We start from the raw sequence: 18,116 nt of genomic DNA, 5'->3' as shown, positions 1-18,116 counted from the left end.
ATGAAATAACTCAGTTGCAAAGAGCCGTTTTCTCTGTTGCTAAGAGGGTCGCACCATGTGCGTTTTTGAGGCATTTCGTGACACTTTAAAGGGTAAGAATTATTAATATATTCTTCTTCCTTTTTCATCGTTTTAAGGTTGATTCTTCCACCTTGAAGGTTTTCTTATTTGTTCCAGTCGGTTTGATGTTGCGGTTTATTTGTTTCAGAGGCGAAAGAGCGCACTGTGTAAAAAGGCAAAAAATTTTGCCTAACGACGCCACAGTATGTAAAAAATTGTACACAGCAGGGCGCAGCAAAGAAATTCCAAATATTCAAATATTAGCAAACATTAGTTGCACCAAACGCCAGTAGTACACAACAAATGTTACATTATATACAGGCAGTGCACTATAATGTAAAAGCAATCTATAAAATTCATAAGCATGGCGCTAAATCACTCAAGCAAACACTCGCAAAATCTACATGACACGAAAACAAAAAATACTTCGCTGCAAAAAAAAAAATGTGATAATTTTAGGTCATCATTGGTTAGATGCTTTTTAATGTTTTTTTGTTCTTAGAGAGATCAAACATGACATGGGTTCTGAGAACAATTGGAATCTGTTAACTTAGTCTTCCGTAATTATTCCAATTGCTTTGTGGACTAAGTTTCTATGTTGACAGAGGGGGTATTTAGGAGGACGGCGATTAGGACCGAGGAGATACAAACGATTGCAATGGATGTATTGCAAGAAGCGAATTATGGAGACATTGTTTTATTTGAGTAGGTTATGCTTATGCTAGAGTGGTGACGTTGGTAAGTCTGCCATCATATCCCTCAATAGATTGAAGTGCTTCTTTTTCTCGGTCAGTTTACGACTTGTACTTTGGCTCAGCAAACGGATAACCCATGAATTCTAATGTCTAAAAGAAACTATTAATGAGTTTTAGTATAGGGGTCCCTACCGATTACGGGAATATCTGGTTGCCGATGCACATGCGCAAAGCAATAACGCCCCACGTGGTATTGTCCGGCAACTAGGATGTCGTTAACCCGCGTTTGTTCTCTCACGCACTCTGCCCGGCTTCTGGTCTCTTAACGTTACGCCTATCTGTTTTCTTCACATAACTCGCTGCGCTGTCCGGCCGACATAAACGGTCCGCGTCACGCTAAAGCAGGTGGTAATGAAATTAATGCAAATAAATTCGACGCAATTGGCTACCTGCCTACGGCGCAACCGCGCATCAGCTCGTTGGCCGTGGGATAGTTTCCCGAACAAGTTTTTGCGCAAAAATGAGCCTTATGTCAGCTCGGGAAGAGAGACCTGGCTCTCACAAGCCTGTCACAAGAGGCTGTGTATGATACAGTTTATTGCTGATGCGCTGCTGTATCTTTTAGAAGAAAAAAAGCCCCTTCACTACTACTGTGATGTTGCATACCTTGCCCGGTTGAGCATACCACGGCACGAAATCAGAGCACAAGGCTCAAGAGGCGACAGTACCCGGGATAAGGAGAGATTGCCGCCTTGATGGTGGCGGCTGCCGCTTATTCAACTTTGTGTTCTAAGTTCATGCCGCGGTGTGGTCAACTGCGTCAAAGTGCATGGCGTCACAGGAGGGGAGCAGAGGTATTTTCTGTCTAGGAGGCACTGGGCAGTGACGCATCTCTTAACAGCTGCACAACCACGCCATAGCGTGAGGACACCCGGCGATCCATAAATCTTTGAAATACAAAGAGTGCTTGAGCGGGAGGAATCTCTAATGCTCTCACGTTGCACTCCTGAGGTTTGGTTATGCGTAGTTAGGGTTTTCTCGCGATGACGCTAAAAAGAGGTTGCATCTAATGCTAACCTAAAAACAACTAAAAGCATATATATATCCTCAAGGTGATGTTTTTTGGAGGTAATTGCGGGTGAAATTTTATTCCATAACGGTTTTTATTATGTGCAAGAAAGTACCGCTGCGAATCAAAGGAAGTCCTTTATTAAAATGAAGTCAAAGGAGACGCCCCCCGATATGACTAAAATTAAAGCTCAGTTATTTCTGAGCACTTTCCCTCCAGACATATGATACGTTCAATGCTCTTTAAGGCTAAATTCAAAAAATCTCTGGAGCTTCCACGCCAGCCGGCTCGTTTCATTGTGTATTGATTGTTCGTAGCTCTACGTGACCGGTGTATTGAGGAGAAAATAGTATTGGTATTGTCTTGGTTACGCCGAACATTTACTGAAACACCCTCATTCTTTTCTATTCTCTACCCAATATTCTGGCACGGTTATTACTTATCTTTTATTAGTATGCTTTCCCAAAAACTTTAGTCTGTCTCAACTGTATCCTCTCCTCGTGTATTTCTGCACTTCCAAGGTATTGTCAGAAGGAATCGACTAGTCAGGGCGAACGCTTTGCTCAGGAAATGTACTTACTCAGCCTCATCTGAAAACGAAAGCAAGATGTGATTTTTCGGTAAGTCGCTCCGATAACTCCACTCTTGTGTGCAGTGAAGTGCAGTGAGACGAAACAGCGGCCATGAAACAAATGTGATCAAATATACAAAATGATAAAAACAAACAAACGGCGCCAAGTAAACAAACTAGAGTTGTGATCGAACCGCGGTAACTTCGCGATCACATTGTCTCGAATGCCTTGAAATAAAATGCTCTAAAAATTCCCTGTCCCCGTGAACTCGCCCGCCTGCTTGTAGAGATGTGCTCGGAATCGTGCAGTGGTATGGCAGTAATGTGACGCGTAACAACAGGCCAGGAATTAGTCATTTAGGGAAGTTCATTCGTTTCCGCTGCTTCTCGCTTGTGTGCGTGTTAGCAAACTACCGTTAACCTTCGAGAACGGTCCACGCATCTAAGTAGGCGGAATTTCGAACCAGCTGCTGGGTTTTACGATGTCCACAGTAAATGCAAAGCGGCGGCAGTGAACAAAAGAACGACAAAAGACCAGCCATTAAATGCGCCTGGCATTTTCATCCATTATTAAAGCGACTGCATTACAAGCTTCACCCGAAAAATGCGTGGCCGGTAATAAAGTTCGAACACTAGCTGAATTGAAGTGACGTCACTACCACTTATGTGTCAGCACATGCTGTAATTGAGAGCCGAGGGAATTTGCTTTCACCGGCGTGAATAAAAACTTCCCCTTTGTGGCACTTTGGTTAAGGGGAACCCTGGTCTTTAAAAAAATTATTACTGAAGTCACGATCATGTACTTTGCGGGGAACAAGTACTTTTATGAGCTCATTCTAAATATGTCATTTAATTTGATGTAAAACAACAGCTTGTCACTTGTGCAATGTGTCGAAAAATTTTTAAAGCGAAAGCTTCACTGGCCTACTAGCACCGATTTCACCGTGGGTTGCAGTTTGACCTTCATTTGACCGGAGCTGCACCGTACCCTTGGCAACGCCGTCGGCGCGTGCGCTCTCCCAGCTGGGTGCCGCCTGACAGCTTGACTCGCCGTGCACCTGGCGGCGCCCTGGCCTAGTCAGTGCGGGCTTGGCCATGTATGAGAGCGAGGCCGGGCCGTCTTCTCTGACAGGGGGGGGAGACTTCGAGCCGTCAACGGAAAGCGACGGCTGACCACCCCGCGGATATCGCCCGGCGAGCTGCTTCACTAGAGGATCCAGCATGCCAAGTGAGCGAAGCTTTCGCTTGTGTATCCAGGTTTAACCCCAGCTAAGCCAGAGCCATTTTTGGAGAGGGCTTTTAAAAAATTTCGCTGCAGGGAATTCGCGGAAATGCATGTCACTGGTTTGACTTGACATCAAGGAACGCAATAACTGTAAAATTGTCATCCTGCCTATCATAGTTGAGTTATGCGGTTTGATACGGTCAATAAAGTTGGTACCCCTGTTTCTAGTATGGCGACTTGAAAACCCTGTAACTCAAGTTGTATGATAGGCTGGATGATAATTGTGCCTTATTGCACTCTTTGATGTCCAGACAAATCAATTGTATGCACTTCAGCAAGTTGCCTGCAGCAAAATGTTTCTCCGAAACATTGCATAATATATTGCACAAGTGCTTACGGAGTTGTCTTACATACAATTAAAGTAATGACATATTTAAAATCAGCACACAAAACATATGTTCTCTGCAAATTGCACGGCTAATTTTAGTAATATTTTTTTTAAAGAGCAGGGTCCCCTCTTAAATATTACGATTTCTTTCAGCCTGTTCATTCAACCCAGAACTTTACCTATTATTGTAAGCCTGAATTTGAACTTTAATACTCTCAGACCGAATGATTAAATCAGTCTTTCCTGTCGTGTTTAAAAGAGATAATCAGTGGATTTTTTTTAGAAAAGAGAGGTATGAGGCTTCCTAGAGAACGCCTTAGAAGAGTACGACTTGGTGATATAACTGATCTGCAAGGAAACTCAAAGGACGAATAGTGGCGAATGATTAAGGTCTAATCCTTATTGTGAATAACATTACAGTAATATTCAGCTATCGAGGATTGTAACAGTAACAGCACACGATGATAGTTAACTACTGAAAGTTGACAGAGAGCGCGTGTACAGCCGTCGTCAAAGGTTAACGGGGCCCGTGAATTGCGAAAAACGTAAATATTTTGGAAGCCACTGCGCCTACCATGAAATGGTACCCCCTAACCCGCTTCTTTACGGCTGAAACTCTGCAGCGCCCCTCTTATTTTCAGGCTAAACGTCCAGGCTACACGTAAGTAATCTCTATCGCATCGCCCTAAAAACTTCTGAAGCCGGGTTCACTGACAGCAAGCAGTGGTTGCGATCCAGTACCACGAAGCATGGAGCTTGCGCTATAAACGCGTAGTAATTACTATGGCTGGCCCACTAAGGTTGTGAGCGGCATCACGTCGACATCCTTGTACACATGTACAAATGTACACATGTCCAGCGTTACTGGGAAACAGTTTTGAATATCGGAACACATGTGATGTACTGTAATGTAAACATTATACGAAATTGTTCATCCTTTAGATCCTCTCAAAATCTTTTTGTCTTTCCATCGCTCACATCGAGCAGTTCAGTTTGTTAGAAAACCAATCGGGGAGGGTTTTTGTGATAGCAAAAACTTGAGCAGAAAAACGTTGCAGGCTGCCCATGGGACATCTCCTGATATATTGATTGTTATAGCGAAATTTAACAATATACGAAAGAAATTGCGTGCTTAAACTCTTTCGCATCGAAAGATGCTGCTGAACAGGATTGCTGCTTATGGATACTAGCATCTTAACAGCACTTGCATGTGGAGCTAACGCATCAGCTTGAAATTTAATTGCGAGCAGCGAAACAGGCGACGAAGGGTATAGAGCAGAGTGGAACAAAAAGAATCGAGAGCATAGCGAGTGTGAGAGTAGAAGGGTACTTGAACAACCCTATTTAATCCTCAAACTTTCTCTCATCCTTCCAGAACACATTTATATGGCTGTTCTTATTTTTTTCTTTTTCGATCTCTTTCCCCTGCACCCAGGGAAAGCCTGTACAAAAAATGCCATTTGAACGAACATCCGCGGACCACAACAGAACATGCGCTTAAATGACAGTTCGCTAAAAAGACATGAGCATGGAGAGTTCTATACTGGACACAAGGGGACATGAAGTATTTAAATGGATGCTGAAGAACTCCACGCGTCCACTGAGCACATAGCGCTTTCATGAAATGCAGTACTCTCATGCGTAATAAACTTTGGTACTCAACATGACACCGTCGTGGACAGAGTACATCTGCGCTTTTATGCAAATTTCCTAGCACAGGTGTCTACAAAGCGGCAAATCTTTTCGACTTCCGAGACGCCGCATTTTTCTTGCTTTAGTTTTATTGTCTACTTTTTAATTAATAGCATTCAGGCTACAAGGAAGCCGAGAATCCACACTAGCCTAAATGTGATATGCCGGCCCGCAGTGTTTCAAGCAAAAGCATGTCACTAAGATGTTTGGCATCCAAAACCCGCTTTCGGTATTGCAGGGTCCGCTGTTTCACGAACGAAAATTGCCCCTCTTCAGTCAAAATAATTCTCTAACAGGAAGGAGTACTTTAATAGGTTCCAAAAGGCTTCCTGTTATCAATTTAAAATTGCCATGCATTTAATTTAATCAGCTGTACTCCTTTGCACAGGTTATAATGGTGTTTCGGCAGGACATCTTGCAAAGTTTTTACCTGAAAATTGTTTAATTTAATATAATTTAATAATACCTGAAAGGTTCAGACGTGAGACTTTACATGAAGGGTGGGTGGCCGTACGGCGATAAATTGGGACAGGCCTGCGGTATACATGGTTATGATGAGACAGCTTCTTCGATGGCAGTCTCGAAGCTTGCAGGATCACCGATATGCGCCAGACGGTTAAGAAGGCCATTAAATCAGTCGTGAGCGGCGCGCACGAAAAATGACAATTCATATTCGTTCGAGTGAGCATACGAATGACTATTGATATTCTGATTGATATTCGCTCACGCAGTATTTCCATGTGTTGCTACAGCCCTGTCCGTAAGTGTGCATATTGCAGCTTAAGGAATGAACATGCGTCTTCAGCGTATGTTGAGAGTGCATCTTTGCCTAAAGCCTGCCTTCATGAGGCCGCTGTTCTCGAGCTTGTACAGTAGTCAGAACTGCAGTTACGCAGAAACGCCTAAATGTATCGGTTCTTCATCGGTGCGTGGGAATAATTGGCTTCAAAACTATTGACATTGGTACGACGAATGTAAATATGGCAATGAGAAAACGTGGACTTACTGCTTGGTGCCGCTGACGGCTCTGAAAGAGAAATGAACAAAATTACTCCAGTTTCGCTGCAGGACTGTTATGGTACATTCTTTGCAGAAAGCACAGAGACCAAGAAACCTGCTGCTCAGCCATGCTGTGTGGCTCGTTATGCGTCATCGGCGTTTCAAATATATTTAAAACTGAAATTTTTGACAAAATTTTCTGCCTGGTTGTCTTTGATAACTTAAACTCTGACCTGGCTCCAACCACAAACATTTTAAACTTAAAACCAAACGTTTCGAAGCCGGCTCGGCTATTTTCGTTAGAGGTGACTGGGGATGGTAGCTAGCGTCTTTAGGTAATCATGGTAGGCAGCAGAAGGCCCAAAGAAGGAAAGAGGTGATGCGATAGGTGCGAGGAGGGGGGATGAAGGGGCTTAGGCTGCGAGTCACGTTGCCGAACTGTGCGATGACGGTCAATGGCGACTTCTGGGGTGCAGAGCAAAGTCCCTACGCGTATGCAGGTAGGCGGTTTCCCTTTGTGCGGTTGATGTTTTTCGGGGTCATTTCACTGCGCCAGGATTCAAATTTAAATGTGCATGTTTTGGAAGTAAGAATAGCTCTAGCCCTCATCTATACAAAAGTTAGGCCTCCACGGATGCTTCATGTGTCCCGCTATACGGCTTAGAAGCCAAAGTGCTGCACGTGATTGGAGGCGATGAGTCTCGGAAAGGCTTTGCACTGGCAACGAAGACAACTCAGATCAATCCATCTTAGCCTCTTTTTTATAATGCTTATGAACCTGAGCTGGTCCAGTATTCGGTTGGTCGACTACACATTTACTAAGTGTCTCACCCAAGATAACCTGTAATTTAAAAATAGCGGTGCAGCGCATCAGAAAGCAGCTTAAACATGCGGTCTACTAAGATAGTTAACTAATTATGAATAGCCAACTTTCCACCTATTTCCGTCAGCTATTTCAGTCAGGAACTAAATCACATCAACGGTGGGCTTCAAAGTGTAAAACAGTGCAAGCGCCTGGGCTTCACAGAGAGCTCTGTCCACTAGCCATGTTTGGACAGCTGGTTGAGCAGCTCGCAGAGCGTCCTACAATGAGGAGGGGGATGGGATCGGCTGGGTATGGGGCCACTGGCATGGGTTGGGGGCGCTCCCGCATGTAGTGCATGAGTGTGACCTTGGCCGCCCCACGTGTTCAGCAGAGTGCGAGTACCAAGGCAGGGTGATAGCGATGAAGGAGGTAAAGTGAGAAGTAGCAGTTTCTCTGCAGTTGCCGCCAGACCACACTGTATTTCGAATCTAGTCTATGGTGAGAAGTTGGGAGGTTGAAGTATTGCTTCTGTATTGAGTGATCATTTGGTGGTATGTGAGTGTAACCCGCGAGGTTTCCTGCGTGGGTTTGGGTGCCCGATCTTCCAGGGCCCGGAGGGATATTTCTTGAGCAATTGCATATGAACACGTTGATTACCAAGGATCGAGGCATGCCCAGGAACGCACGTGGGGGCTACCACTGGGGTAAGCGTGCATCCTGACGCGACAATGCTTCGGGCGGCTGCCGTGATAATGCTTTGCTGATAGTGATGGTACGCAGGTTCGAAGTCTGTGTAGATTTCAGCGACATTGGGCTCTTGTGTAGTGTGTATGAGCGCCAAGACGACGGCCGCGCCCTCAGCCTCCGAAAGGTTATTGGCGTGGAGGGTGGCTGCGGCCCCGATGGTTCCATCCTCCAAGGTGGCGTCTTCGGTATGATAGCCTGCTAGGTTGCGTTAAGCCGCGTCCCCGTAGACGATGTCGGGTCTTCATCTGTAGTGTTTGGTGTAATATTCAGCTCGGGCCTGGCATCTGCCCTGTGTAGCTCGGGGTTCATATTTTTGGGTTGAGGTTTGATGTGCAATTGACCCTGGATGTCATTAGGGATTATTTGAGAGTTGAGGGCAGATGAGAAGATGATAGGGGGCCAGGTGAAGATGCCGTGGAAGATGTTGGCCGATTTCTGTGCGGGTTAATGAAACAATGCCACGGCGAAAAATGCTTTTCTAGCTGAAAAAAGCCTATTTTTATAAATTGCAGAACATTTGAGGTGGAACACACTGTATTTATGCGCCTTTTCCTCCGCGATGGCGTTGTCATTCATGTCCAGCAGTTTCGGACCAAAATTTTAATAATTGGAAAAATGCTAAGGTTAGGTTTTTAAGAAAAGTGTTACGGTAACGTTGAAGGCAATGACCCATTCTTCTGATATGTAGCGAAATCTTTCTTTTAAAGCGTTCCAATCGGTCGCATCGAACAGTTAAGACTGCCACAGGAAACCAATGCGGAATGCTTAGAACGAAAGCAAGGGCGTTAATAGCAAGAAAAATTAAAGACTGCCGTCAGATGATCTGCAAATATGTTGATTGTTAGTTAAATCTTCCATTATATGAAAAAATTGCGGTCCTGAATGGTTTGCAGTTCCTTTGATCCAGAGTTTCTGGGTATGCTCCTAAAGGTCGCAGCTAGCAGTATTCCAAGAGCGGTAGCGCGATTCTAGATGCGGCCCGCTGTGCGTCTGCCTGTCCGAACAGGCCTGCAGTTTTCATTACTGCAGCCGCCTCGACAATTTGCAGGGGCACACTGAGTTAGCCAGCACAGTTCCCGACACAAATCTTAGCTGCATCAACTTCCGGAGACCTTAGGTCGTGTCATGTCCTTGGCAGAGTGAACGCCTCATCGAATAGGCTAATTCGGAACTACCCTCACATGGCACGAAACTCGCGGGTCACTGCGCGCCCCAGCGAGGGGACACCAGGGCAAACAAGCCGCATCCTGCAGTGCCCGTGCCAATCAGCTCGATACTCTGTTCGTGACGAGGCCCGCCCCACTCTGCGAGCAAATCGCAGATGCAACATTGCGGTAAACCATCTGTCTTCCAAGCAGCGGGACCTCCCGTTTAGACCCTTCCAGATGTTCTGGGAGGCGACCAGCGAGACGAAGGTGTCGGACAGCTGAGGCTAACGCTGCAGCTTCCCGAGGGCGATCTGCTGCGCACAGACAAGCTAACTTGACCGTTTTTTCTCTTTGTTTTCGCTTCCCTTATTACCCCTTTCATCACTGCGCGGTTGAGGTGCCCATCGAGCAAGAGAGTTATTGTGCCTTTGCTTTCCACACAGGCAGCGTTATGTGCGAGCGGGCCCTAGACTCAAGCAGAAGCCTCCCAAGCCACCACCATAGCTCGTCGCGCTGTAAGCATTACGCCAGACTAGCAGCCCAGTTGAAGTGAGCTCCGGGCATAGCAGCTAAGCGGTGATGGCTCCGACGTAGCCGTCTGAAAGGAGGGGCTGTGCTCACTGCCGCCACCTGCGTGGATACGTGGGATGACACTCCTCCACCAGCCGCGATGCGAAAGGTCACCTTTCACATGTCGGTAAGGGCTGCCTTTCCATCATGAAAACACTACGTTCCTGCTCATTATGTTTTCATCGATTATTTACACTGGCATCCCTTACATAACCACTTGCATGCTACCCTCTTAGCACACTCTGTCCTGGCATTGGCCGGACGCCCATCGCTTTGTGGGCACTACTACTACCAGCAAACAGCTATGAATTGGGGACAGCTGCTAGTTAGAGCCCTTAGGCCTTGCGGGCTACGTGGCTTCATTGGGGAACGGACGTTCATTTTTTTATAACTAATTGTGCAGATGGCGAACTGGGTTTTGCCATAGGATTTGGGTCGCCTCCCATCGCACCCTTAAAGGTTCAAGCGCCTTATCGCCTCGGCTAATGTTTACTTCATAAGCATGCAATGTTTGAATGATGGATCTATGTGAAACGACATAAAATAAGTGACCTTTTGTATGACAAAAGCGCGATTTTTCAAGAATGTACGACTTCAACAACTTTTTGACAGTGGCTGCAAACATAACACAGATTGGACTCTTCATTATTTAATTCCATGTTTGTCGAAACAAGTAGGAAAATTTTCAGAACTCACATTCCCTCAACACAGTTACCGCATCTCTCGCGCCAGGGCTAAAAGCCTATGCATCCATACGCTTGTTTATGTCGCGCCGTAACTGAGTGGCCTGACGCTGCAACGCATACACAGTAGAGAACGAGGTTCCCCCGACCCCACCTACGCTACCGAGGTTTTTTTTCTGACAGAAATACAGCGCTTAGTTTTTCATGCGTCAAATGAGGGCTGAACAAGCTGACTAGAGCACTGTCCCCAATTCCTGGTAATCACGACAACTGATGCTGCTGATACTGCCGCTATTTCTATTGCTACCGAGAGCAGCTACTACTAGAGGTGCTGGTAGTGCTACTACAACTATTAAACAAGTTCTACAAACACTGTGGCGCCGTCTTAAGACAGACGGTGCCTGTTTTTCTGTCGTCAGGGTACATTCATTCTATTAGCGGCATGCTGACATGTTACATGTAACTATGACATCACTGAACTTTCTGTAACCAGGTACTAGTTAACAGGTCCCTGGTTAAGCTATTGCTGGGCGAGCACTCACGTTCCGCTGTTCCTTCCGGCGCTTGAGATGCGTCAGCTGGAAGAGAAAAGAAAGGATAAGGGAAATGATACCATTTGGCCCTTCGCCGCCTGTAGTAGTGTGGATAACAATGAGCAAGACGCACTATCTACACTAAGATATTGCGGGAGAAAATTTGAGTTAAAAATAACAATTAAAGGCGGGTGTCCATTAAACTCTCACGCAAGTACGTTCTCATCTACCTACTAACTACTCTGCCTGCTTCGTATCCACCGAGTAGGCTAGCCTGATAACAATTTGTCTGTCTGGCTGTCATGAAGTGGGCGAAGTATTAGATATTTTTTTTTTGAAAGACGGCTCGATCGGCGTTACGTCATCAGCAGGGCAATGTTTTAGGATCAGCTGTAAAGCGCGTACGCCGCCACAGGGTACGCTACCAAGTAAGCTTATAAGCCACAGGATGGCAATCATTGCGGTGAATTTCTTTTCCGAAAAACACTGCACCGACCAGCGAGCTCCAAGAGCAGTGTTAGTTTCCAACACAGGTATTTAAGATGTGCCGGCTATATGAGGGTGAATTTGAATAATGCAGGCACAGACAATACCGTTCCTTCTGTGACGCTGTTCCTATTGCTCCGTACTTCCTTCCAACGTGCACGAACTAGTGGGTTGATGTCTTGCATGCTTATTATATTCCTCAATGTTCATTAGCTAAGCAATCCTAGCGAAAAAATTACTAATACGTAAGCACTACTCAGTTGTATAAAAAAAAGCGTCAACAGAAAGTGTGGATACTTATCCGGGCTTACTCTAGTTAATACCGAGTACCTATGGTAAGCGGGGATAAGATTACGGGACTTCAATGTCCCAAAGCAACTGAGGCTCTGAGGGACGCCGTAGTGAAGGGCTCCGGAAATTTCGACCACCTGGGGTTATTTAACGTGGACTGACGGCGCACAGTACACGGGCCTCTAGAATTTCGCTTCCATCGAAATTCGACCGATGCGGCTGAGATTGACCCCACGTCTTTCGGGTCAGCAGCTGAGCGCCATAACCACTGAGCAACCGCGGCGGCTAACCTCGGGTAAGTGTCTACACATTCTGTGGACACTTTCTGTACACAACGAAGTAGTGCTTACATATTAGTAACTATTTTTCACAGGGCCGGGGAAAGAGTAAGATATAGCTTTCGCTATCATTTCGTTAATGCGGGTAAACAGAAAAGTGACTTTTTTCTCGCTCCGGTGAGCCAGCGCGCTTGTTTAATTCTACATTATCGAAAGCACACCCTCATCACCAGACGTGGCCCTAATTCCTGTGTCCAGGCGGCCAGAATTTTTCTGGACAGCAGAAAAACAGCCTTTCCTGTTGCAATTTGACCGGATTTGATTTCAGGTTTACCCTTTTATATCGGAGAGGCCTGACGGATTCTACCGTAAGTGTGCTAGCCCAGGAGACAATAAACTTTACAGTCCTTTCGGAATACTACGGCAACGTCAGAAGCGATGTCGTTTTGCTCGGATAAGTATTTCTTGGATCTGCTCTTTAAAAAAAATTAGCTGTGGCTCAACTAGGCTGGACCTAGTAAGAAGAGCGACTACTCTGTTTAAGAAGAGCACAGAAAGGTAAGCACATGCCACATGGTCTTATGTAGCGAACGGCGTGTCACGTGGCAGTTGCGAAAGTACCGTCGGCTCCGCATACGGAGCTGTGACGAGGCGCAGCGAGTCACGTGATTCGATAGTTGCATGTTGATCGAGCGCCGTCGGATCAACGCGCGCAGCTCTGTAGAGTCACGTGGCATGACGTCAGAGGCCATCCTCCGCTCCTGCTGGTTTGAAGGTCAAATTTCATAGCCACGTTACCTTCAGCTTTGCACGGAAAGAGTTGAGCTTTCGCTCTAAAAAAGGAGAGGAAATGTAGAGCCTCAACTACAGAACTAGTCACTGACAAGAGGATTTCACAGAAGCGAGACGTCCGTGCGCATCATATTCCTTACTACGGCGTGTTTGCTTCAGCTGGGATGCCTCATGCTATTTTGGAGGTAATTTTACGCTGCGGTGCTCAGGCACACCTATGTGCCAAACTAAAGGAAAGACATTGAGGTGGCGCAAAACTGCCAGTGAGAGCATTCACTGGTAGTGTAACTGGCCTCCAGCTAGGTTGTTTTCCTGTGGTATAGTCAGGATGTTTTCTGGAGGGAACGCTAGGCTGCTGCGGAGATAACTGAATTCGGCGACCAGAGCATCACGCAGACACACAGCGACCCGAGGTACCTAACCAGGCGCAACAACATCTTCATGCCCCCCCCCCCCCCCCTCGCTTCGTACACCTTGCACTCTTTACCGAGCATCACGCCGCCGAACAGAGCAAAAAACCATGTGAGCAGGAGCCTCCGATCGACACGCTGCTAAAGGCGCATTTGCACCAGCGAGTCGTGGATTGCGCGCGATTCGCGCGACATAATTAAGCCGATTCGTAGCGGCGGGGGCCACCGAACAAGTCGCCAAAGACCTGTCTGGAGCAGTCGTTCGCTGACCAATTTCTTGAGACACGACATCCTGTCGCAGAACTCCTCAGCCAATCCGTGGAGTTCTGTAGAGAAAGCCTGGGGAGCGAGTCGCAATTTTCACTCGCCATTGAACACTTCAAGTCTCTCGGCGCCCGTCGCGAGATGATCAGAACAAGTCACGCGAGCTCCGCGACACGACAGCGTGACCTCGAATCAACGTCGAAAATCGAGCTGCGCCAACAGAGGGAGAAGACCAAGGGACGCGGACGACCGCAAGGCGCACTTATCGGCCAGCTACGCCGCGGCGCTTGGCTAGGCCCGACCAACAGTACGGCCCGGTCGCCAGCGCTGGCTGTTCGGTTCACCGGCGCCGCCGACGTCAGCGGCAGCCTAGAGCTTCGACGACCCCTCAATCTCTCGGCTGTGAGTCGCTAAGCCTAAGCTGAACAGCTTCTCGCTGTAAATTGCTCACCCATGGCGGCGGAGGCGGCTGCGGAGGCGGCGGCTGTGGCGGCAGTTGTCGGTGGCGGGCGGGACCAGCGTGGGCACGAGCGTCACGAGGAGCGGGGCAAGCTCGAGACGCTGCTACCCCTCTACTTCGTCATCGTGCAGACAGGGCGCAAGGAGGAATACTTATATCAATACTTAGGTAAGTTCCGTCATATTCAGCTATATGCTTCCAAATTCTTACGACCCGCATAGCGCTGTCTGCGGTGAAGTGCCTGGCGTATACCATATCGTATGAGCGTGCTAAGAAAGTGCACCTAGACAAAGAATAAACAACAAAACAACTGAGGACTGGGAGGCGGCGCTGCCCAGCTCAGTCGGAAGACCTACTTTCTTCGGTAAACTGGACAAGAGCTGCGGCAAAAGCCAATAAGCGGCTGGAATGAGGGCCCACCCGACCAATAAATGAAATAAACTTTTTTCTCTCTATCCCATGCACCAAATGTGGTAGCACCGCGGCTAGCTTCGCAGATGCCATTCATGTAAACAGAAGAATTTTGTAATCCTGCCCGTCACAAAATTTAGGAATGAATCATTTCATCACTTTCTCATTGAAAGTGATGAAGTTATTCAATTGTTTCTTTTTCCTCCAAGTTCTAGCTTTTGAGTACCTGGTTCTTCTTCATCTTTATGAATATCTCTTGCCATCGAAGATGATTTTCGGGAAGTGCAAAATCTAAGAACCCACCTTTGCATATAAGCGTTCAGAATGAACTGGAGTTTTCAGGGGCATAAACGTAAGCCTTAGAATGAGCTAGTTCTAAGTGGGGGAAGCGTTAAGCTGCGATGTCTAGCGATCTTCTCGCGTGCCTCATTCAAACTTCTACCAACATAGGTCTGGTATGGCGGTCTCTCCACTGTACCCGCAGAACCCGAGACGATAGATAATTTCTTGTGGATCTACCGCCGTTCCTCCTCCTTACGGAGGTGCGTCCAAGAGTACCCGTTGCGACAGCTACGTCTACATCTGTCTGCTGGAATTGTTCTGTCTCTTGGTGTTTCCACTCTTGGGCACAGCAACAGGAATGTGCTCTCCGCCATACAAGGCTTCCTTTTGTACATTAAACGGCTGACATGCTAAAATATTTCTTAATTTCATTTCCTGGCTGCTCGTGTTCAAAATTCATCTCAAAAGTCATCAAAGCTTCGTAAACACGGCACAGTTAGCCTTATCATTTTCTGTGACCAATCTCACGGTTCTTGATTCTTCAGTTTCAATCAGCAAATCCGGCCGCGGCGGTCCAGTTTCGATGGAGGCGAACTTCTAGAGGCCCGTGTACTGTGCGATGTCAGTGCACGCTTAACATGCCCAGAAAGTCCAGATTTCAGGAGCCCATCACTACGGCGGCACGCATAGCGTGAGTCGCTTTGGGACGTTAAACCTCCAAAAAACAAACCAGCCATCAAATCTGCATTGTTATTTTTTTTAATATTATTTTTAACGTTTTGAGCACCTCTCAGTCGCCGCCTGTGTCTTGGCCAATCACCCGCAGTGGGTAAGAGCCATTATCCTCTTGAGGACAACAACGGCCACTGCCTCCTCCTGTAAGCGATTTGTTTACTTGCGGAGAGCTTATCTGGAAATTGCCCTCGCGGAAATTGCTTCGTCTTTCGATTTAGGTTCTTCTCTCCTTTGGGGCAAACGCCAGGAGATATGTCCTAGCACCAGTCTGCGATTATCTTGCTTTGTTAGTTATAATTTTGAAAATTTTATCCCTCCACACAAAATTGCGCTCACGTCTACCTTAATTGCGTCAGTTTCACTATTCTTTGAATATGCAAGACACCCTGGCCAACAAGAACGACAGCTTGGGATCGCTGCCGCTGGAAGGTAAGCAAAACCGAAACTGTAAAGCGGGGATAGGTTTACAAAACTTGGTTTCCAATTCATAGTCAGGTTACTCAGCACATTCCTCACAAGGTACTATTACTGGGTTATTTTCGGTGTCGCTACCGTTAAAAGCCAACTCATGGGCAATCAGCAGCCTTCAATTCTTTGCGCGAGAAATAGAAAGGAAGAGGAGGCGCCGAGGACTCCAACTGCTTCTGGAACATTTATAGACGAATTGCATAAATTCCAGCAGCGCTGAAAAAAGCCTCAGCGAGTTCTGGCAACACTGCGCAGCGCGGCCATTGTGCAGGACAGCGAGACAAGCGAGCACAAGCGTGTCTTGCCGCAGTGTACATAGCCCGCATCAGATCGTCTCTTTCCTTGCAAATAGCAGCTGCTGTGTCGCTTATACTTCGTTACAGTCTAGCAGAAACAGACTACTCTTCAACGTAGCGCTTGCAGCGATGTCACAGTGGGTCATTTCTCCCATTACGGGATGGCAAAATCATCTGACGGCGATTCCGCCGCTCTCGCACCAGAGCTTCCGGTAGTTTTGCGAGAGCAAGTCGTGCACCGAGCGTATCTTACGTTCGTAACTACAGCTTCCACGTAGAACAATACGCCAGTGTGGCTGCTCTGAACACAAAAATCTACCAGAGCAGGTCAGGCTGCCGTGGTTTACGCTGTATACTTTAATAGGCAATTACTGCGTGCCGCTAACAAGTCGGCGCCTCTGTAAATGTCATGCTGATTGATTACAGCTCAATGGGTAAATACCTGTGTATCGTTCAAGCAGCCATAAGAGCACGTAATTTGTCGTGCTAATTGACTCCTTGAAAACGCATCGCTCATGCTGAAATACAGCGCAGAAGCTGGCGCGTTGCGTCGTCCGCTTTTAGGTCTCTTTTTTTTTTACGCCGTTTTCTGTTCTTAAAATTGTGAAACATGTCCAAATTTCTGGTTAACTGTAATTAGCATGTGTTATTTTCTTAAGGAACGCCCACCAGCAAAATGCTGAAACTGTATTTGCGGCAACTAAAGATGTTCAATATCCGAAGCGTGTAAAGAAAACTGATCGAGAACTCTTTGAATGCATCCATAAATAGGTAATCTTGGATTACAACGGTGCACTCGTCTTCCCGACGAGACGTCCGACTGCCCAGCCGGAAAGTTTGCCTCTTATCGCCCGACTGCTCCAGTGGTGTCCTTTTAGCTGATAGTCTGCTTGCAGCCTTAGCCTGTTTAAATGCAAGCGCTGAAGGCATCGCACCTTGGAGCTAATGCCTGTAACCGTTTTCAACATTAGCGACGAAGTCGCTCTTGACCAAGTGGAGCGAGCAAATTCTGGTCGGTTTTGACGCATTAAAAAGTCCTCCTTCATTCCTTCTGATGGCCACAATCATCTTCTCGTATATGTCCGGATTCTTTGGGATTATATGGGTGGACACCTGAAAATGAAGTGAATATTGCAATTTGCCTTGTCATGTTTTGAAAATGCGGGACTGCCATTTTGCCCCAGCTGCATTTTATGTCATGTAACACACGGGAAGCTATTGTGACAAAAATGGTGTAGGAATACCAGCAATCCAACAGATCAGTGCAAATGAGTCCTGCCCAGAAGCTTGATCTCGACATCGCGGACATGCGGATGCCACTTCATTGTGTCGAGCTGTGGGGGCCCTCAGATATGGGAATGGTCTCGTTGTTTGTACAGCAAACCGACATCGCATCATCAGAGTGGGCACGGGAGAGCAGCTACAATGCGGTTGCTGCTAAGAACTCCTTTCTGCTTTCTTGTGCAGTTTGCTGTTCTCGGCTCATGGCTTTCACCGTCTGATACGTGTGTCACGTCTACATCGGCATCGTATTTCCTGCTGCATCGACCGCCCCCAACCGCCAACAACAGCCTTCGTTATGCCATCACCGAAGACGTCATCTTCATGCCCCTGTCTAGTGGGACATCGACAGTGCCGCCAGCGGCAGCACTGCAGCGGCCAGATTTAAGCAACTGGTTCCTCCAAGGAGCTTCCAGTGGGCACGGGAGAGCAGCTACCATGCGGTTGCTACTAAGTACTCTTTTCTGCTTTCTTGTG

At 47.0% G+C, this 18,116-nt stretch overlaps 1 long non-coding RNA gene across 1 annotated transcript; it reads right to left on the bottom strand.

Annotated features, from left to right (window-relative positions):
- Positions 1 to 6,701: 6,701 nt before the first annotated feature.
- LOC144135023 (uncharacterized) lies at positions 6,702 to 14,222 on the bottom strand. Its single transcript, XR_013315343.1, has 3 exons — positions 14,158 to 14,222; positions 11,195 to 11,230; positions 6,702 to 6,727 (listed from the first exon to the last, which is right to left on the bottom strand). It is a non-coding gene; the product is annotated as an uncharacterized LOC144135023 (long non-coding RNA).
- Between the last annotated feature and the right edge of the window lie 3,894 nt (positions 14,223 to 18,116).

Source organism: Amblyomma americanum, chromosome 5, assembly GCF_052857255.1.
Source record: "Amblyomma americanum isolate KBUSLIRL-KWMA chromosome 5, ASM5285725v1, whole genome shotgun sequence".
Lineage (NCBI taxonomy): Eukaryota > Metazoa > Arthropoda > Arachnida > Ixodida > Ixodidae > Amblyomma > Amblyomma americanum.
The sequence above is the reverse complement of the archived record's forward strand: the minus strand, read 5'-3'. Positions and strand labels throughout refer to the sequence as shown.